This window comes from Plectropomus leopardus, chromosome 24, assembly GCF_026936395.1.
Source record: "Plectropomus leopardus strain MGB_pleo_1.0 chromosome 24, ASM2693639v1, whole genome shotgun sequence".
NCBI classification, from domain to species: Eukaryota; Metazoa; Chordata; class Actinopteri; order Perciformes; family Serranidae; genus Plectropomus; species Plectropomus leopardus.
The window spans coordinates 2,509,682-2,533,040 of NC_142199.1; the positions used below are offsets into that span (position 1 = coordinate 2,509,682).

The 23,359-nt window shown below is 40.9% G+C and overlaps 1 protein-coding gene across 1 annotated transcript in view; it reads right to left on the reverse strand.

The window, feature by feature from the left end:
* The window catches only part of LOC121962891 (uncharacterized), a 326,081-nt gene that overhangs the window by 140,405 nt on the left and 162,317 nt on the right, over positions 1–23,359 (reverse strand). The window contains exons 9-10 of the mRNA XM_088074350.1: positions 12,010–12,121; positions 10,441–10,558 (exon numbers count right to left, since the gene is read on the reverse strand). The gene's annotated coding sequence lies outside the window, so the exon portion shown is untranslated. The remainder of the gene's footprint in view (positions 1–10,440; positions 10,559–12,009; positions 12,122–23,359) is intronic.

Consider the following 23,359-nt stretch of genomic DNA (forward strand, 5'->3'; position numbering starts at 1 on the left):
ATATGCTAAAGTTTGGAATAACTGCATAAATTATCTTCCGTGTCTCGCCCCGGCTCGTGTGCACAAACAAAAGCACAACAACAAATCCACAGCAGCCCGATGTGAGCGCTCCTTCACCTTATGAAAAATGGAAACGGGCTAAAAAACCTGGAAAAAGCCAATGGCTAGTCGCGCACAGCTCGCTAATCAACTAAAGGCAACATCAGAAAGAATAGGTAATTTGAGACACAAAAAGAATAAGTAATTTGGGAGGCACATACCCAAGTGGCCAAATTATTTATGCCTAATGGAACGGGGGTGTGTGCATTCATTTGCAATTAACCGATGTGCTTTATTACCTGTCACTGGAAACGCTTGCTAATGCGGCTGAAAAGCCCCCCGCTCCGCGACGCCTTTAATTACAGTCTGAGGTGTGGAGGCACTTCCTGCTGGAAGCACAGTGTTTTCGTACCTTTCCTCCGGTGTCTGTCTTCCTGCAAACGTTTGAATGAACTCTCAAAGGTGAAAAGGGAAAATAGTTTGAGTTTGTGGTGCACGAACCTGCAAAAGTGAGTTTCTAGTATCTTAAATGAATAATTGAATGATTCGAACCAAATCCAAATCAGGGCTGAGCTCTTTTAAGGATTTAACTGGAATTACCGTCTCACATCTGAATGCATCTGCACAGCAGGCAGGCTGCAGTCACTGCACACATGCATGTTTCTAAAAACACGCTGCACACACATCTTCCCCACAAGCAGCACCGAAGATCTCTACAGTCAGCACCGTTTCAAGATTCGTGTCACCGATTTGGTATCCGACTACATTTTTTCCAAAAAATTATGACGTCACAGAGAAGTTGATATTTGACCTCTTGGATATAAAATGCCATCACTTCTTCATTTTATCCTATTAAACATTTTTGTCATAATTCTTAAATTAATTATTGCGTTATGGCCAAAAACATGTTTCGTGAGGTCACAGTGACCTTTGACCCCCAATTTCTAATCAGTTCATTCTTGGGTCTAAGTGGACGTTGGTGCCAAATTTAGGTAAAATCCCTTAAGGGCCCTCTTAAGGTTCTGTGTTCACAAGAATGAGAAGGACACAAGGTCACAGTGACCCTGACCCACTAAATCAAATCAGCTCACTGTTGAGACAAAGTGGAGGTTTGTGCCAAATTTGAAGACATTTCCTCAAAACATTGTTCAAATATCACATTCAAAAGAACAAGGCAGATGCAAGGTCACTGTGACCTTGACCTTTGACTTATGACAATCTAGTATTTATTAGTTCATCGGTGAGCCCAAGTGGATGTTTGTGCCAAATTTGAAGACGGTATTCTTTCAATATCACATTCATGTGAATGGCACATATGTAAGATCACAGTGTCCTTGACCTTTTACCTATGACAACCAAATTCTAATCAGTTCATACTTAAGTCTAAGTGAGTGTTTGTGCCAAATTTGAGAATATTCCCATAAGGCCTTCTTCAGATATTGTGTTCAAGAAAAGGAGACGGATGCAAGGTCACAGTGACCTTGGCCTTTGAAAACAAAATTCCTATCAATTCATTGTTGAGTCAAGAGGACATTAGTGCCAAATTTGAGGATATTACCCAAATGCCTTCTTCAGATATTGCATTCAAGACAATGGGACAGATGCAAGGTCACATTAACCTTGACCTTTGATCTATGACAACCAGATTCAGGTCTGTTTATAGTTGTGTCTAAGTGGCTGTTTGTGCTATATATAAAAAGAAAAAACTTAAGGCGTTCTTAAAATATTGCATTCACAAGACTGAGCTGGACACAAGGTCTCAGTGACCTTGACCTTTAACCTATGACAACCACAGTCTAATCAGTAAATCCTTGACTCAAAGTGGACGTTAGTGCAAAATTTTGAGGAAATTCCTCCAAGATGTTTAAATATCATGAAAATGAGACACATGCAGGGCTACTGTGACGTTGAACTTTGACCTATGAAACCCCAAATTTTCTCAGTTCAAGATCTATCAATGGACAACCCGGAAACATAATGCCTCCAACTTCAGATATCACAGTCTTGGACGCATAAAAGCTGATTTTCTAAACTTTAGACTTTCCAAATGACTGGACTGACCCTTTGCATTTTAAACTATGATTATTTATTTCCAGAATGACAATTTTAAGGTAAAAATCACCTCAAAGTGCTGATATTTTCAGGCTGTTTGCTTTTCAAATCTGAATTTATCTTCTGCTGCCTTGAAAGGAAACCTCTCTCTGCTGAGACGCTCATCTGCAAACGTTCTTCTTCAAATATATGTAATGAGCCCGAGTGTTGGGGCGGCACTGCGGCTGTGATTGGCTGTTTCCCGCCTGCGTACCCAAAGGAGGCTCCCTTAAGAGCAGATCTCCTGTTAACTATGAGATCCCTGAGAGGAGAAGTGTTTGAAGGACTCTGGTTTCTTTAAATATACCGCGCCGTCTGGGGAATATAATGGCTTCCATATATAATTAAGACGAATACGACGTTAGAGGGTTTATGTGTCTTTGTGCCGCACCTTAATGGCTGCAGCGGCTTGGCGTGCAGCATGCAGAGGGAAAGCGGCGGCTGTATTTAGAAATGCTCACATGGACAACATTTACATTGTATACTGGATCCCCTCAGAGGACGCTCTTACACCGAGACTCGAAGAACGTGGAACCACAGAGGAAGCTACAGTTCCTAGACGGACGGGTTAGAGCAACCTATACTGACAAATCCAAAGGTCAAAGGTCATGAAGAGCACAGAGAGGGATCAGACAGCGAGAAAATAACACATAAGCTCATATAATAGAGGATAAAATCAGTCTGAGGCTATTATGAAATGCAGTTTAAAAATAAATACAGCACATGAAGCTTATGTGTTTTGTGATTTCACAGTAAGTTGCACCATGGTTGGACAAAAGACAATATTTCCTAATATTGTTTTGGTAGAAACAAGATGTTGAGGCAGGAAAAAGCACAGCAGGGGGTCGAGTGTGCACTTAAAATGAAACTGCTTGATGTAAAAGCAGGAAATAATTATGGGAATGTTCCAGAAAAAGTCCAAGAAAACGAAGATACAGAGGATTACGGTTTAACTGATGCACAAAAAGACACCAAAAATTAACTAAAAAGGTGAAAATGTCGCTTTTCAGAAGTCAACCTTAAAGGGAAACTCCAATATTTTGCACTTGGATCCTTTTCCCATGTTTTTGTGTCTGGGTGACTCGCAGGAATAATAACTTTTGAAATTGGTCCAGAGCTCAGTAAATGCTGCAGTTAGCAGCAGAAAAAAAGGCTCCAATGTAACGACTCTGGGCTGATGCACCCTTTAAATTAACATCCGCTTAACCCCTTGAAACCTGGATTGACCCCAGTGTTTCTTTGCTGCATTCAGATGCCTTCACAAGCATTTAAAGTTTTGAGACTTGAGCAAATTGGTTTAACTTCTGAAAATATGCAAAAAAGGCAACAAGCAACTTGGAAAGATACACTGGAAAAAGAAAATAGACCAATGTCCACCAATAGACCAAGAAAAATAACTTATAATGGAAAAGAGAAAGAAAAATTATCTAGGAATTTAAAAAAAGGGAAAAAATGTATTTAAAATAATTAAGAATCTATTTTTAAAATTATGTCACACACACACACACATATATATATATAAATATATATATATATATACATATATATAATTAATATCATTATTAAATGAATATATTTTAATACTAATTTTCTTGTACTTTTTAAAATGTCTTTAAATGTTTGGGTAATTTCTTTATTTATCCTAATTATATGTTGAAAAGTATGCTATAAAGTTATTATATATTTTTAAGGACTTCCTCTAGGTCATTTTCTTGTTTTTTTCACAAATTGCCAGGTACTTTTCTTGTACTTTTTTATTTCTTGCTATTCTTTGGGGTCAAATCTTCTTTCATTGTTAGATTTAGTAGATTGATTTTTTTTTTTAACACTAGGAAAAAAAATCCAAAATTAATATTCATAATTATTATAATTAATTTTTTGTTTGTTTGGTTTTTTTTGCTGATTTTCAGGGTTTTTTTGCAACTTTTTACAAATTTCTTGCCAATTTTTTCTTACGTTGCTCATTGCCTTCCTCCCATGTTTTTTTAGAGAAATCAAGTCAAATCACTGAGGATTCAAAGGGTTAAGTCTGATAAGTTATCGTTCTCAAGGAAAAAGCAAAGAAAAATTCCAATAAAAACACCATTTTCCATCACTTTTACAAACAGCTTTCAGAATAAAATGTCGTGCACACGGTTCATGTTGCACCAGCTGCTTTAACGTGCCGCCTTTGGCTCGCTGCTCACTCCTCCCCGGCCATGCCACTCCAAGTCCGAGTCACCGCAGTGTGTAGTCAAAGTTTAGGAGCGCTCCGGGGGTCCATCGGCAGGCAACGAGCGCTAATTGTGCTAATGAGCTTGTTTGGATAAGCCCTTATTTCTCCCTCCGTTTCCCCTCAGCGCCACGAGCGGCCAACTGACTTCCAGAGACGCCGGGTTAAGTGACACTCACTCGGGATGGGCCGGCTCTGACGGCGACGGGGCCCCGGTCGAGGGTTTGGTGTGCGGCGTGCCCGGCGCATCCATCACCAGTAATAAAGCTCTCTGACACAGAGGCCTGCTCTCATCCATCATCGCTCATTTAAGATACAAGTTTGGCTTGGGCGTGACAGAAGTGAGGGATTATTGCCATTAGAGGCAGATCTTTTGTTTTGATGGCCCCTCTTAATGGGGTTGCATTAAGGGGAAGTCCTAAGGGCCAGTTTTTGGGTGATTAAGCAAGCAACACATTTACAAGTCTCTAATTGAGAGAACAATGCCAGGAACCTACAGAGTGCAGAGCTGTAATGAACTGAGGCTCCCTGAACTAGCTTCATGATTAGCTAACGTTGCAGCTCGTGAATACGCAACAAAACGCCACTTCCTCCTGCAGCAGAGGACGACTCCCTCTGACGCTCCTGTGTTTTAAACTGATGAGCAGAAGAAGAGCAGGAGCAGACAGCACCAAGCTAACGAGGACTGCGGAGTCAAGGCAGGCAGATTTATTCAAGTTGCTGAAACACGACGTGTCAGTCTGAGTCTACGATGGCATAACGTGCCAAATCATGTTGCACTGGGTTTTAAAAGATTAATATATTAGTTTCACCCTTTGAAATGTGAGCAACTCGCCTTGATTTGCTGCAAAAACATGGGAAAAAGGTAGAAGAAAATATCAAAATATGCAAGAAATTAGTTTAAAAAACAAAAGTCAAGACATACCTTTAAATTAATAAATAAAATTAACTAAAATTAAAATTTAAATAAAATAAATGCTGCAGCAGCCTGGAAACAAGAGCACCATGGCTGATCTGAGACCAACCTGTGGCCTCATCTTCACCAGAAATTATCCTAATTTCAAATTAGGAATACATCAGAAATCATTCTGTGAAGAAAACTTTGATTCAATGTTGGGCGGGGCGATATGGCTTAAAAATGGTCACAAAATGTGACTAAATAATCACAATCGGAGCTCTGCAAAAGCCCTGCTCTGTGAATATGAGTCTGTGAGAGCAGGAAAACAAAAAACATAACAAACAAAGACTTAGTTTATACTCAATATTCCTGAAATAGTCATTTTATATACCCCAAATGGAGGAAGTTCCAATACCTCAGGTATATTTAATAAATCGCAGTAGCAAGAAAATAGCCTGAAAATTGTCCATGTTATCCCCGTGATTTTGCGTCTTCTTTAGCTAACACTGCGACAAAAACAAATACACAGATTTGTTTGCACGATCTAAGCAGCTAAATAACATTATTTCCAGCAGGTAGCCAACAACTTGGTTGCATGGCAACCAAACGGAGCCTGTAACTGAGACAGGCCACACCTGGACAGTAACAGGTAACAGGGAGGTTGTACAGTAAGCGAGTTTTCATCCTTCCTTTCATACACCGTGTCGGGAAGAAATACTCGTCTGCTTTCCAGGATGTGTTAAAACCGAAGCGTGTTCTTATTTGTCTGTCATTTTGCCGGCGATTAATGAAACATGCTCTGCTCCATCCCTGCGTCCTCGTCTTTGTTCACGTGGAAGTGAAATCAGGTTAAGTGGATGGTGTTCCTGCACTGTGATGTTACATTTCACTGCAGCTCTGTATCTCAGGTTGTTGTGTGCCGTCTCGTGCCCTAATTAGGGAGCGTGGAGGAAAAAAAAAAAGGATGCAGCCAAATGAAGCAGTAGTCACCTGAGATGAAGGACACATCCTCTGTGCCAGGAGACGCTTTCACTTTTGATTTTTTATTTATATTTCTGCGCCGCGCAATACGCAAGGAGGAAAAAAAAAAAAAAGTGGGTCAACGAACAGATTTGCAGAAACCAACTTTGAAACATCCGTGTTGTCTGTCTGTCTCTGGTTAAACATAGTTTTGTATCCGATTCCCCAGTGCCAATTACTCATTAAAAATGTTTAACAACATTTTAATTGAAGAATTAATTACCTTCGGCTGGGCAAAATCCTCCTAAATTTCATCTGGGGAGTCATCAAATGTGCAGGGGAGCAGCCGCCGATGAAGTGTCAGAGAGTGGGTGGTGGTGGTGGTGGTGGTGGTTGGCGCGGGAAAATTACATCAGCAAGGAAGTGTAGTCCATTGTGAGTCAACAGGGCGAGATGCACGTGATAATTCATGAGTAAACACATCCGTGAGTAAAACCGCTACGATGTTCCTCGCAATGTGTGACTTCATCCCGCAGAGCTGCAGCTCGCATAGTCTCTGCCAAAACAAACACTATTCAGAGCCTCTGCATTATTCACAGCGTTTGACTTCGAAACACAAAAACAAGGACGCGAGGACAAAAATGTTGCAATGTTGCAAGTCAGGAGCGCAGGTCTCTTAGAGAGATCTTAAAGGGTCAATGCAAAGGAACAAAGGTGGATTTAATGTATCAGGATGAAGAGATCCTCAAAATCACCTGAGGTGATAACTGAACACAGATGTTGATTCAGCTCAGACAAGTCACTCAAACCTTTAAACACGAGGATTTTTGCTTTTGAAATGTCATTTTTGGACGACATTCAAATACTTCATATCCCTATCATCTGCATTAACCTGAGCTAAAAGGTTATGTTAGTCAATAAAATAGAATAATTGATAAAAGTAGTGAAACTGTGTGACTAAAAAGGGAAAAAAAGGTTTGCCATCAGATTTTACAAAATAAAAAGAGATTTTTATATGTAGAACAAAAATATATATATTTATCTATTAACACTGAGTTATTTGAACTATCTACATGATTTAGTTTCTGAGATCTGATCTGTTCCTGCAAAAAGAATGAATGTTCTGGCTATTATGGTATTTATTTTAAATCCATATATACAGGATTATTACAATCTTCTGCAGCCGTTCGCAAAAAAACGGCAAGAAAATTCGCTAGCAAATTCCACGTGTGCAGGATGTTTTCATAAGGTAACAAAGTGAAAGACAGACGACTCAGCTTTCGGTTGTGAAAAGAGTAAATGTTCGAGCTATTATGGTTCTCATTTTAGATCTATTTAAACAGGATCAGGCAACAGCAGGAGGTCGGCGTTTAGTTATATCTTCCCAAGAATTTCACCAAAAAAAAAGAACAAGGAGTCGACATTTAGCATCTGTTGCCCAACTCGTAGTACAGTGTTCCTCCACATCTGCTGACATCTTTAAAAGAAACTTTAAGGCATCCTTTCGCTCGACTTTTACTTAAAACTGCCTCCAAGCGACAACAAGCGACAACTTCGAAGGCTGAAAAATGAAGCTGATGCGAAAAACTGCAGTTCCTCTAATGGCCACTTGAGGCTGCCTCCAAAGCAGAGTTAATGGCTGAAATGCCGAAATTTCTCGCTTCAAAACGTCAAACTGTCACCGTGGCAATGTCCATTACTCATACAGTCTATGGATGTCGTCATTTTTTTGTCTTATCTTTGTTTTTTCACTTTGCATGATTGTATGAAAGGTGCTATATAAATAAAGTTGGACTGCACTGGATATTGAAGCATAAAACACATTTTGTTTTTACTTTTAATGTGTCTTAATCATCAGAAACATTATGGTTTTAAATAAGTGAAATGCTTTTGTACAAGACTTTCCATCATCAGCTGTCTTGTTTGCTGAGTTTTCTTACTGGCTTTATTAGGCTGACTAAGTTTCTGTGACTCAGCATAACTGAATGCAAGAAATGCAAATTACTAATGTTCGCTCAAGGGACAGATAAATACCAAAAAAGACTGCACACATGCATGCCAGCCTGTTTAAACATAGACATGGGCCGAAGACTAAGTTTGAGTTTTGCAGCAGCAGAAAGTATAATATGCGCTTCACACATCTGTGCTGATGGTCTCTCAAATACTTCCAAAACGTTAAAAAAGTACTATGGTCACTACTGTATAGTGTTCCAGTGATACAGCCAATTTAAGTTAAACCAAAGTAAGAAACCTCAAGGTTATTGTATTTGGAGAGAAACATGGAAAGAAGGCAATGAGCAACGAAATAAGACATGACAACCAAAAAATTTGCAAAAAAAAAAATGTAAACAAAAAAAGAAAAAAGAAAAGAAATTATGTAAAAATATGTGAAATAAATTAGATTTTATAAAAGGCTTTAAAAATTACACGTAAAAAGTGCTTTAAAAAATTTGAATATTTTCGTAACATAATTTTAAATTTGTATATGTTATGATATCAGTATCGTTTTTCCTGAGGTTTTTTTTAAATTTTTTTTTTGCTTTTTCCCCTGGCCATTTCTCCCTAGCTTTTATTAAAAAATAGTTTTATAAATCTACTAATTTCTTGCATTTTGTGAAACATTTATTACCAAATTCATTTTTTTTTCTCCATTTTCTTTACACAAATTGCACCAATTTACTCTGGGTTTAAATAGTCGTGAAAGGCATCTGAACGCCAGAAAAGTGACGTCGATCCAAGTTAGTGAAACTGACTTGATTACTTCATTTATCAAAACATGAACGGTTTTGTAATTCCACACAAAATAAGATATCCCTGACACTTCATACAAAGGTGTGTTTAAGTTAAGGGCTTTTGCTGAATGAAAAGCTCCCGTTTTAAAATGTTTAGATTGAGTCAATTTCTCACTAATCAACATCCTTTGTGCAGCTCGGCGCTTCAGCAAAACCAGCGAGGGTAAAGCCTCTGACTTGCACCTCTCCCCCCTCCCTTTGTCTGCCTCCTCTTTCTCTCCTTGCCTCCTATTTAGCCCGTGCATTTGATTAGTTAATCGCCCCCCTCCTCCCCTCCCCGCTCCCCCTCCAGTCCTCAGGTGGAGGCAGAGCGCTCGGGCTTCTCATCCAGCCAAGCTGTTCTTTTGGAAGGGAAAGGAGGCAGCTGTGTTTACAGCCCGGGTCCTGGCGTACATTTAGCAGAATCTATTATTCATATCGCTCAGTATCAGAGCGAGATCTCCAGCCACCTGTCTCGCTGACAAGCTCGCCCCCTTTTGTGGCGCTTTCCGTTCGGAGCAAATTACGCTCGTCTTGATGAATTGAGTTTTTATGAGCGTTGCTGTAGCGCCTGGGCATCCTCGCGCCGAGCCAGGGACCATCAGGGGCCCGGGGAGATTTTTCTAGTCAATGGGCAAACGTTTGGAAGAATTCAGGAAAGAGGGGAGTGCTTTTTACCTAGAGCTCATGTCTTCTGTCAGGGTGATTTCTGTCCACTGTGCTCGTCCCTGCCAGTGTTGGGCGATGTTCTTACACCTGTCAGTATTTGTTTCCCGCTCTCTCTCTCCCTGTCCTGCATCCTTATTGTTGTTTACCTCTCTCGCCCAAACGCTGGCCCTGATCTGAGAGACCGAGCAGCGAGAACAAAGGCTTCCTTCAGAATCGGTTTTCTCGGAGACGGAGCTACCTGATGAGTCTGCCGGCAAACTCTCTCCCTCCTTTGACTCTGTGTGAACATTTTTAATTAACGGGGAGGTGCGTTAACTCGATGATAAGCACCCCTGATAAGTTATAACATGATTCATAATTTATAAAGATTTTTGCTTTCATCTTCACTAGTTTGCATAAAACTAATTACATCGTAAATGGTATTCATTACAAAATATATTTTTTTTCTCTTTCCACACAGACGCGTAAATCGCGGCGCCCAGCTACCAAGTGTTGCTCTGGGACTGGTTTGCATGCAGAGAAGAAAGGTAATGATGAGTTGTTAGAGGCGGTGTCAGGGCAGACCTGCCTGTCTCTGTTTGTACTCGACGAGCACGTTAGGCTGCTTTACATTCATTATTCCAAATGCTACAAACTGCAGCACCGAGTCTGAGGTTTTACTCGACCTGCCTGCTGCAGGTACTAATATCAGACGCTTTTTACATCGCCTAATTCGAAAAATGTTTGACATGCTTTTAAAAGCCTGTAATCGCTCACTTCCTGCAGCAAATAACAGATGCAGCCACGTAGAGTTTTCCTACCTCCATGATGTAGCCTCTGCAGGTCCTTGGCCTGTCCTTGGCCGGTCCTTGGCTGGTCCTTGGTTGGTCCTTGGTTGGTCCTTGGTTAGTCCTTGGTTGGTCCTTGGCTGGTCCTTGTCTGGAATGAGATTGTGCATGTTTACAGTGGAATCCAGACATGCTCCATCGAGAAACCAGCTGCCAGTGTTGACTGGAAACTGGCTGTAATTATTACAATTTAGATGTTGACTTTGGCACCTCGTTTTGTTATTTTTTTCACACCTTGCTGTAACAATGCATATTTCCCCATTGTAGGACTTTTTGGGGGAGTTTTTCCTCAGTCGATGTGAGGGTCTAAGGACAGAGGGATGTCGTACGCTGTAAAGCCCTCTGAGGCAAACTGTGATTTGTGATAATGGGCTTTATGAAAAAATTGACTTGACTTGACTAATAAAGGATCTTATCTAATCTTATGTCCTTATTTTGAATTTTGATGCTGCTAATTGTTTTCTTTGTGCCATTTTCTCCTGCTGTAATGTTATTTTTGTATCATGCTTTGAGCTTTGAAACTCTTTCCGTCTGTACAGCATTTTATAACATGGATTTCAAAAGGTGCTATTAAATAAAATTTCACCTACTCATTCACTTACATTCTTATACTTTTCTTTTTTTGTGCATATTCTTATAGTGAAAAGGTATAGTTCAACTTTTATCACAATCCTTTCTCAATTCCTACCTGTTAAATACTGATAAATAAGTCAGTGATTTTGGGGTCAGACATTGATGCAAAAAGGTCGTGTTCGAGTATGATGATACACCACTAGACCGCGTTAGTTCATAATTTTCACAAAAGCACACACATTTGGACAACAAAAAACTGGCTGCTCGATATCAGATAATATCACAGAAGAAAAAACAAAGTCAACGGACTAGATTATGCTCCTATAAAAAATAATAATTGGTGTTAATTGTATTAAATATATATGGGAACATAATCTAGTGTGCAGACTTGGTTTTTTCTTTATTTCTTCTCTTATTTTTGAACCTGACCATATGTTTTCTTTGCCTAAACCTAATCTCATGCTTTTGTTGCACAAGGAAATAAATATGAATATGGTGTATGGTGTATATGGTGTTTCGCGATGTTGTAAATTTACTCTGAAAGAAACTATGCATCAACTGAGCACGTTAAAAAACAGAAGCTTATTTTAAATTGATACAATGCATTTAATGAGTGTAAATTTAGATATCGTCTCAGGACGCAGACAACAGATGCAGACGTATATCTAGTGTGTTACATGTAGACGTGAAAGTCCAAAGACAAAGCCGCGATATTTGAAGAGTAAGGATGATAATGTGTTGTTTATCAGGCTATTTATTGGTTTTGGAGTAATTTTTGCATATTTGAAAAATGTGGGGGGGAGTAGGGGGACATTTTATATAGGGCCGCAAAAAGGTTTGGACCAGCCCTGGCAGACTACAATAATTTAGAGCAGATACCAATCTTTTCACCGGCGTTTTAATGTGAAACACTGCAAACAGCAGCTTTGAAATCACACTTTAGAAGCGATACTAAGTGGAGCTTCTTACCTGCAGACTGTAAACGTCTCCACACAGGCAGACACCGATCAACACTAAAGAATGGGAAGTGCAGTCTTGTTGTGTGTGAAATCTTCCAGTCTTGCAAGTTAAACGCCGCTCTCTGTAAAGAAACAACAGCAACACAACTTTAGTTTGGCGGGGGAAAAACAGAAAAGTGAGATGTATAAATAAACATGCCCAAACACATTGCCTGCCTCGCGAGTTTGTTTTCAATTCCCATTCGATTAAAGTGTCCCTGCAGGAGCCGGTGAGGTTGGGTACGGGGTGAGGTGCAGAGACATAAATCAAAGCGGTCCAAGGAATAGTAATCCTCGCTGAACATTTTGGACTGATTGATATAAATAACATTGTCCTCGCCATCTGTCCAAAGAGGGACCTTTCCAGTTAGTGTTGAGCGGCAACGGCAGAATAATTAATGAATGGTGTCCTTTGTGCCGGTAATAAAGAGGAGACAAATTATGTTATAATCCAACTGCTGCTCGTTTGTCACAGCCAAATAAAATGTCAAATAAAAGTGAGGGGCCACAGTGTTTGTTTAATGGAGTGCAAGCTACCTGCTCCAGTCTGACAGCAGGCCGGGACAGCTGTAAAAAGCAAAGCCTCTGATTCCAGTATGCAGGAATCCACTCAGACTGAATGTGGTGCTGTGTGCTGATTATGTGCCGCACATTTAACAAATGTTCACAAACACAAATGAAGGGTTCGGTTCCAAAACGACTCCGGGTGTCCATTCTGGAGGAAGATCATGACCCGAAAATGATGATTCATTACTAATCAAATACAGAATATCCAATCTGTGTCTCCGACTCATCATCTCTGTGTTGCCAGTTCATATATTAAAATATAAAACAGGTCAAATTAAAAGTATTGGTAATTATACGCATAAAAAAGGTGTTAAAGTCCTGGTGGTTTGGTAAAAGTTACATTTTTTGGCTTATAAATCTGTTAGTTGCACCTCTGCTGGTCTGTGTGTTTCTTGGACGCCGCTGAGGCTTTCCATCGATTCAATCATGAAAAACTTTATAAATTATGTGAGAGAAGTAAACATCTACTTCAGAAACATTATGGATTTGTTTCTGGCCGCGCAGGCTTGATGTGTAAGTGGGGCATTTGACTTTTCATAAGTTAGCGAGAACAGTATCGACTTGTGACTTATTCCGAAAAGTTACATACTTAAAAAAAAGAGTCTGTGTTTTCGGTAAATTATTGCACGTGTGCAGATTATTTGGTGACGTCCCAAATTTACCATTCTCAGAGATGTATTTAATAAGATGAGTCAGGTCAATTATATTCGTCACAAACTTAAATTACTTTTTTTGACAAAGTTTCTGGTATCCCTCATCAGTGTTGTAGTACCTGAAACTGGTTTTGGTCTCAAGACCACTTTAAAAGGTCTCAGTGTCATCTTGGACTCAAATGCATTTTAAATTTGTCTTGTCTCAGTCTCAGACAAAGAGGATTTTCTTTTTACCAAGACCAGTTGAGGCCACAACTATTGGGATGATCTGGACTTGGTCTTGACCCCTAGAAGTCTTGGTCTCATTTTTGTCTTATCCCCTCAAGGTCTTTGACTTATCTCGGCCTCAACTGCGTAAACTCTTGGTTGTGTCTTAGTCTCAGTCCCTCAAAGTATTGGTCTTGTTTTGGTGTCAACCCCTGGAAGTCTAGGTCTTGACTAAGTCTCGCTCTTTCTTGGTCTTGGTCTTGACTAGGTCCGAATACCTTGGTGTTAACTTTGGTGTTAACTTTGTCCCAATCCCTTAAACTCTTGGTCTTGACTTGGTCGCAACCCCTCAAGGTCTCGATCTGCAGACAGAGACCTTTATTGAGATTGAGACTGAGCCAACACCAAGACTTCAAGGTGTTAGGACTGAGATATGGCCAAAACTTTGAGGGCTTGAGACCAAGACAAGACCAAAACTTCAAGGGGTTGCAACAAAGTCATGATCAAGACTTTAAAACTGAGACGAGACCAAAACCTCAAGCGGTTCAGTCCGATGCAAGACCAAGACTTCATGTGATTGAGACAAGACCAAAACTTTGAGGGGTTCAGACTGAGTCAAGATCAAGACTTTCAGGGTTGAAGTCCAAGACCTTGAGGGCCTGAGACCAAGACAAGTCCAGGACTTTGCGGGGTTAACCCCTTGAAGTCTTGGTCTCGTTTTTGTTCAGACACACTCAGGTTTTAGTCATAACCCGGTATCAGTTAAGGTGGTCTTGATTACATCAGCTGCCCCTCAAGCACTGCACCATTACGTCCTTTTGCTGATCAGCATTTTAGAGGTCAAAGGTCACAATGTGCCCTTAACTCTCGTGCTGTGACCACAAATCTAAATACAAGCAAAGAGATTAATCCTCCACTGAAGTGAATCACCGAACCGAGCGGTGGATTTCTTTTCTCTGGAGCTGTACTGCTCGTGTCATCTGTATGCGTTACATGAATCATCTGCTCAGGTATTCATAACCTCAGATCAAGGTTGGATTGCTGTCATTGATCGGCAGAAACACCTAAATTGAATTTGTATCCCTCATCTCACCTCTCTGCAAACCCTGCAGCGTCACAGCCGCAGCCCAAACCTGAATGTTAAGCCGCTGAGCGAAGAGGCTGCGTCCAGAAAGAAAAAGGAGTTTGGATGTTCGGTCAACAAATTTGGATTCTTGTGGCAGACGGGCGACGAAACGGTAAGAACAGGTCAACGGGTGTGAGAACATACCATAAACAACTTTTACAACACTAAACTAACAATGGATGCAAACTCTGCTTATTTTAATGTCCAATATATTACACTAATGCTGACCCAGACGGACTCCGGCCCTCAGTGACCTTTTATCTCTTTAGATCTTTACAGAAAAGCAAAACTGACTCCAAGACTTCTTTTTCTTAAAACAAGATCAAAGGCTCTGCCAGCGGGTGATACTGATCCATGTAACCCAATTTTCAAGATCATGATTCACATTTTCTAGAAAAATGAGCATCACAGCACTTAAATCAATGAAATGCTGCTCTAATCTCAGACTGGGTTAATTGGTTCTGGTCAAAGTGCAAATTCTAAGAAATTTTGAGAGACTTTTCTACATATTTTAAGAAAATAAACATGACTTTAGTCAATTTCCTCTCTCACTTAAGAACGATGGTCTCTAATTCATGATGCTACACTTTTTAGTAACAGGATCAGTTCAGCCCTTAGGCTACATGAGTAAATTGGCCTACTTTTTCAGAAAAAAGGAAGGAGAAGAAATTACCAAAAACTGATCAAAATAATTGTAAAAAGTTCAAGGAAATTACCTGAAAATCAGAAAAAAACCCAAGCAAACAAGAAAATGACTTTAAGAAGTTCTTAAAAATAACAACAATCCTGTAAAATAATAATTATGATAATTCAGAATATAGTTCTGTGGACACGTCTGCCTACCTTTTTTTTATATTTTCCAAATCTCCATAAGAAAAGTGATGTCAATCCAGGTTTTCAAGGGTTAACAAGCAAAGAGGAGCAATTCCTTTAACTTTGGGGCACCTTGATTAGCCTTTAGGTGGAGTTATTTTTTAAAACAGGCTTCGTATCGTACAAATGACTGAATTTAGGGTCAAAACCAGAAATCGTAGCCCATCAAATAATCACCGAGAGTTTGAGGTTGACCATCAAGAAATTGTACTTCCCACCTTAAAATACGCCGTCAGATTCTAAATCTTCCTCATATAGGTGCTAAAAATAACGTGCTGTTTCTGATCCAAAAGGACGGAAAGCTTTTGCAAATCCACCATCACTCTTTGTGTTGATGCTCGCATCACAAGCTGACGAGGAAGAGCAAAGTGAACTTGAACTCTGAGAAAGTTTAGAGGCGTCCTGGGAAGCAAGGACGAGGGAAGGGCTGCCAAACCGCGCCGGCTCGGCAAAGGGCGGACGAGGCAACCTAGACAGGAGCTGAACGCTTTTCGCTATATCGCCTCCAGGTCCATCAATCACCCTCCAAATTAAAGGCGAGGTGAGGCTTAGGCTTCGCCGGCCACATTTGACATCACATCAGACGGCGATGAGGACATCACCCAGATCAGGAGGACGCTCTGTAGGTATGCTCATTCCGCCCACGTCGGCGTCTCGGCAGGGCCCGCATTATCTGCGGCAACAAAAGGAGGAGCCGCTTTGTGCAATCAGCGGCGTTCTGTACATATTAAACAGCGCAACATTCTCAACCCAGGTTCATTTTAATTAGAGGGGAATTTGATCACTGCCGTCTCCCACGGGCGCTTTTGATGTTAATAAAACAAGCTGTACCTTCGCGAAGCAGAGCTCTCCTTCCAAAGCAGGGGAGCCACGGGGGTGAAGGCAGCGGGGAGGAGGAGGAGGAGGAGGAGGTGGGGGGAGCGGGAAAAAGAAAAAGTTCCCTCCTTAAGTCAGAACTACAGGGAGGTGTCAGAGGAGAAGCTGTGATCCTCCGCCGTGTTGGGAAATGGCTGGTGAGAGCGAGCGGAGGCCGCCGAGGTGCTCGGAGGGATTATCAATGTCGACGAAGCACATCACCACCTTACACACGCGGGCCGTCTCATAACGAACGGCTGAGGTGTTCCCCGTTATTGCTCTGACACTTTGGTGTATTCATTCAATAGACTGTAATAACAAAAGACGCAGAAGATGAGATGAACCTCAACAGCAAAGGATAATATTTGCCTGGCTGAAGGTTCCCCACTGCGGCCCTGAACAAAAGCTTTATTCGCTTTACGGGTTCAGCGTGGAAAGGCGTGATGTAAGGTATTCTGTTTGCTCAGCGCTATTAAAGTGCAAATGACGAGCTGTAAGGTGACATATATTGAAGGTTAAATATCTGATTTCTGCAAAAAACTGATGCTTAGTTCTCAACACATGAAACCGTTTTTTCTCCAACTTTGTCTCCTGAAAGTATCTATGACACCAAACTGCTTTACCCAAAGAGCTCTTTCGCGGTTTGACTTGAAATATACGCGTGAAACTAATTTTAATAACAACCCTTCTTTTGAAAGTCCCAAAAGTTCGAGCAAAAACGCATTACTGTTAATCTGCTGCACGTTTGTGGAACAGCCTGCATGCAGACCTGAGGGGTGATATTTTTAACATCAAACTCAAGACCAACCTTTTGAGCTTGGCCTTTAATTTAATTTATCTCGTGATTTGTTTATACATTTGAGCCGGTTTCACTGTTTTACTAGATTAACAGATTTAGAAATTAATTCTTCTTTTTTCTTTTTAGAAAACTATATCCCATAATGGTCATAATTAGAATATTTAAAAAAAAAAACAATTAATTATTCTTTTTAAAGAACCTTTTTTCCAGGCTTTTTTTATTATATATATTTTTATTATTATTTTTTTATTTTTTTAAATTTATTTTTTATTATTTATATTATTTTTTTTATTTACTTTTACCTGTTTTTTTCTCATTTTGTGGTGATTTATTCATACTTTTAACTGATAATTTTTGCCAAGGTTATTCATTGCCTTCTTTCAAAGTTTTTGAAAGAGATGAAGACAATATGTTCAGGTTTTAAAGATTTAATAAAAAAGAATCCAGTCTAAATTATGTCAGTTGTGTATAAACTTCATTTCTGAGTTGACTAAGTTGCTAGCTGGGTGAAAGGCTGTTAAAGAAGTTTTTCTTTTTTTTGTTTTGTTTTTGTAATTTGAGTGAACTACACAGGAAGTTCAGACCCAAGTTTTGAGGTTTTAATGGGATAAAATTGACATAGAAGGTCTAAACTCACAGAAAAGTGAGTTGATAGGAACGAGTTGGCATCATTTAAAAGTTACGGATCAACACATCACCTCAAGCGTGACTGTGAAAGTCTTTGATTTGGTGTCTGTTGCTGCAAAAGGTGACTTTTATTTTGCAGCAAAACTCAAATATGAAGAATTTCATTAACTCGGTGTCAAAACTCTTCACTCTTTTTAGCACACGCCGTAAAGGTCCGTAGTGTTCTCGCATTTGCTTTTATTTTCCCAATAAATGAACGGTCATCTGTCCCCGAAGTAAACGCTCCATCCCTCCCCGTGCCTCCGGGCGGGTCGTTTAACGGCCAAACGAGCGCTGGAATGAGTAAATAATTCAACAAATAGATGAATAAATAAAAGGGGTCGGACTCTGAGGTGGTTAGGCAGGAAGTGGAGGGGGGGTCGTTCAGCTGGGGAGCCACCTATGGCAGAGGGAGGGCAGCTTTCTCTCCCTAAACATGTACCGTCTGTACAGTTCTGAACCTTGGCAGCGGTACAGGCATCTGCTGCCGGCCCCGCTCTGCCAGTCCACCGTATATACACAAACATCTGCTTCCCCACGCAAAAAAAGGAAAAAAAGGGGGACACGCAGCACTTGACAGGTCTGCTTTTCGCCATTCTGCCTGGCCCCCGCTCGCCGGTTCTTTACACAAAAACCTTAATGCATCCTGTCAAGCCATTAGCTGGTGATACGATCAGCTCGCAGGCCCCCATTAAGCCATCAGTGTCCACCTGTGATAAAGACGACCATTTGTTTTCTTAAAGCCCTACTTAATGTCCGTTTAACTCAATTTGTCAGGAAATGTACAACAATTTCCTCCCCCCACGGTCCTGAAATCTGGTCGGGGTTCAAAAACGCCGAGCAGGAGAGGGAGGGAGTGTTTTTGTTTTTTCTCGAGGATGCATATTCAAATGAGGGGATTAAATTGCCTCTCATACTGACGTATCGTGTTGCGTGAGCGCTGAGAGGTGGCCTGTGTTTTCCCTCTAAAAGCTGATTTTTGGACAGCAGGGGCAGGAGCTGGAGGTTGTTTTGCCTCCATTAGCCTCGGTCCACGGCCCCTGCTCCCTCTCCTGATGCGTCCATGACAGCACTCTAAATCTGGCCCCGCCGTTATTACCGGTGCACACCCCGTGCCGCCGCCGCCGCAAAAGCATAATAACACCTTTTAAAACAACATTGTCCCTGATGCTCGCAAACACACATGATCGCCCTCCCATCCACGTCCCCGGCGAGGACACCTAACAGCCACTGAAACATCTGTTTATGTTTTGTCTACAGATACATCATTTGGATTTTGGAGGGGCGGCGGCGGCGTAATGATTCTTCGCTGTGTTGTAATCCCAGGCGCCCGTTGTAAATCAGCTATTAACTCCAAAATTTGAAAACTATCTGGCAAAAACAAAACAAAACAAAAAAAAAATGCCATAAGTGCCTCCGATTGGCAGCGGCGCCCTTTTTGGTGTACACGTCTGCCCCGGCTGCCCCTTCTTCCCCGGCGGTGGGACGGCGGCTCAGCCAAGCGGGCAGGAAGTGGAGGGGCCCTTGGTAGTGGCGGCGGCGGCACTGCCGACATCTGTCGTGGTTGGAGAGCTCAGTGCACAGGAAATGGGGTGTCACGGCGCTTGCTTGTTGGCCATTATCCTGGCATCCTAATGAAGTGTGGGCAGTTCGCAAAAGGGGGTCTCTGGATGGCATGTTGAACGCACGGATGGGCAGAGGCAGCACACACACACACACACCCACGCCATCCCTTCGCCCTCACTCTCCCCTTCAAGCCCCCCCCCGCTTCCCTGTGCCGACTGCCTGTATCCCATCTGCCCGAGCCCCCGAACTGCACCCAATGGGACGGAGGCTGGTCGGGAGCGCATGCGCGCTCCGCCGGGCGTTCGCCTGCGACAGGCTGAGCGCGAGGCCATTAGGCATCTCGGCACGGCCGGCGTGTGATTGGAAACACACAGTGAACAAGTGTCCTCTCGGCATGGATGCTGCCTCACGCTAGGAGAGCTGGGCTGCGGCGGCGCGGCACCATCAATATACCTGGCCCTAATGGTCTCTGCACCACAGATCAAGTGGTGTTTGTCGGATTCCTGAAGGCCTTAGGTGGCCGTTTATTGACACAACAAACAGAAAAGACTCCCCCGACTGAATGTATTTCCACAACATTTCGGCACAAGATGCCCCCGAGTGCACATCATCATCCGTCAAACTGGCAATTTACAGAAATCTATAGAAAGATGATGGTCTTAAATATTTGAAGAGGTCAAAACAGTGAATATACATTTGCAAGAGCAGAAACACCCGAATTCTGTCACTCTGTGGTTCTAAACCTGACTAAAAACAGCATTATCGGACAGGAACTGGTCCTAAAAAGGGTCATTTAGGGGTCACACTGAGCTACTGTCTTTACCTATGCATTTTACTCTCATTTTACCAAACTGGCTTGATTTCTTTCAAAAAGCACAAAAAGAAGGCAATACGCAACTTAACAAGGAATGGACAAAAAACATAGCAAAAAATTAGTCAAAATTACAAATAAAAGCTAAAAAAAATAAGCAAAAAATGTAACTAAAAAGAAACAAAAATGACCTGAAGAAAATGCAAAAAAAGAAAAAACTGATTTTTTAATAAACGATTACAAGATTTTTATTTTTTTGACATTTTCACGAGTTTTTATTGATTGTACTGAATAACTGTTCCCAGCTCATTTTCAGCTCATTTTCACCTTAACTTTTTTTTTTTAATTTGCAGGATATTTCTTGTCAAGTTTCTCGCTGCCTTTTTAACGTGTTCTCAAAAGAAATCAAACCGATTCTTTTTTTTCAGGTTTCAGAGGTTTAAATGCGTCTGAAAGCAGCACAAGAGTTTGGTTTTGAAGGGTTAATCAAAGGGTAGTTATAAAAATCCATCCATCCATCTCCAGTGTGTAAAATACGGTCACTTTGTCGGGATTTCGGCATCACAGACGGACACAGCGGCACCTTCTGTGGCGGTATGACATGCATGGAGGCAGTTTTAAATATCGTCGGCAGCTACCACAAAATTCAGCAAAAACTCCGTACAGGAGGGCCGGAGGAAATCCATTATGTGTTTTTCTTACACCTAACCGTGTGCTTTTGTTGCCTAAACCTCAGCAAACCAACCTAAAACTAAGTATTTAACCTACACTGTAAATCATTAAAAAAAAGCACATGCATTTATTGAGAACTGTACATTTCCTGTGAAAACAAAAGTGTATTTTAAGACATAATACCTGTAACAAGCATAAATAGTCCATGTATGCCCAAAATAAACGCAGAAGGATGTGTAGCACGTCATATTTGGATGTGTATGTCCACTGACGACAGTAATTTGACAAACAAAGGGAAGAAAACATGTCGAAAATCAGCCGTAAACCACCTGGATTTTATCATTCAGTACGTTTAAAATCTAGCATCATGCCACTTTGCACACAAACACACGCACAACCTGCTACTGAGCAGCTAAAAGCCTGTCGGGGTCAAACTGGACTACTCTGCATAATTTCCAGATTACCACAGAAATACACAAATAAACAGCTTGTGTATTTTCACACAGTATCAAGCGGCAGCCTGCTTTACTTCTGTCCACACAAGCGATTCCTCTTCAGGTAAAGAGTCTCTTCTTACTTGTCTGCCCATAACTGTAATGGGCTAATGTGCCGAGTAAATGCAGCACTACAGCCCCTGAGTGCTTCATCAATACATCCGACTGATGCAGGACAGAAGGGGGATTATCACGAGCGCCAGATGCTAAGCCACTGAAACTGCACACAATCAATTAAGTCCTCTGTGCATACAGTAGCATCGCACTGCTGCGGCGTTTATCCGGCAAAATATCACGGCTCACTTCCTGAGTGTACAGGAAGTTGGAAGTCAGCCTGTGACTCATTTGTGCCTGTTATTTGTTTCTGTCCAACTACAATTACTCCCTTCTGCAAACCAGTCAAGTTGCACTCACAGTTTACTTCCATGTCTGTGAAAACACGACGCTTCAGCACACATCTCACAACTCCAATCTATACAGTCGGCACAGTTTCAAGGCCGACACCCGAGCGTCACCAGTTCAGTGTCCGACCAAATGTCCCCTCTGCTGTTCCTGAGTTACGACTTTGAGGAATGGCCAGAAAAGTGTTTTTGCACAACATAATGATTTTGCACCTGATTATGTCATTTTTACCATATTTAGCATGTGGAAAAAATACATGCTATTTCCACTAGCTGCACTGTCAGGCTGAGAAATAAAAAAAAATCCACTTAGCATTTGATTTGTTGAAAATATTGCAACTTTTGTGTGTTTTTTTTTTAATAAAAACATGGTGGCATCATGACAAAAAACAGTCATTTAAAGGATTTAAAATTCTAAAAATTAAAGAATATTTGATAATTATGATTCAGACTGATGTTGATTAAAATAATAAACTCAATGAAAGTAGAAAATAATATTAAATAAGGAATATTTTTTGAAGCTTGATTTTGAAAAGTGCATTTTGTGTGCAGGGCGATATGAGTGTGTGTAATATTAAAGCGGGCCCTAAGGGTTAATGTTACTTGCAGTTTTAGCTTTATTATAAATTATTGAGTTGAAAATGATAACATCATGACCACAAACTAGGGCTGGGCGATATTGCTGGAAAATAATATGGCAATATTTCAGAGGAATTTTTGCAATAACAATATTCTCGACAATGTGACAAAACTACTGAGAATATTTTATCATTAATTTCAAGAACATGTTAAACACTTAAATAACGACCAACAGTGTTAAAGGCGGGTTTACAGTAAGTTTAAAAATACGCAAATTTAAATTGCATATAAAAAATTGCAAATATAAAATAAAAAGTTTCGAAAAAAAAGTTTCTGTGCTCACATGAGGTGGTATTTCAGGCAATTTGAAAAAGCCACAGTTTGCAAAGCTGCAATGGAAACACTTTTTTGTCTTTTCTCGCTTGTCAGTAGGAGCTGAACATAAATTTCCTCTTTAGTTTGTTAGAGTAAGTCATAGTGAGAGTCAGATTCTGTATAAATGATGAATAATACAACAAAATCAAACAAAAATGATACATATAAGCAGTTCCCATGTTATATGCAAAAAAACATAAATTACAGATTCTCCATGAAAAAAGTCTGTGCAGACTGATTACTCACTACTGGCCAGAAATAATTTCACTTTCAGCCCTGCTTCTTGTTGCAGTATGTAACGGTATGAGGTCATTTTGTTACGAAATACTGCCATATCACAATGTAAATTTCTCTTATAAAATTAAAATTAAACCAGTATTATCACGGACGATATGATACGGCGCCCCAACTACCACAAACAAATCAATCTGCAAAGACATGATCGCTTTTCAAGACAGGTGCTTCGCCCTGTACGTGCTCACACACACACACACACACACACACACACACTCGACAAACCATTTAACACCTTCAACGACAGCGGCAGCACAACAGACTCAGAGGGAGGAGAAAACATCTCAAACGCCAAAGAGCCCTGTGATGGACTACGCTCATTCTTCACCTGCGACCGCCGCAGATCGCTTCATAATGACCTGATCTCTGTCAGAGCAGAGAAG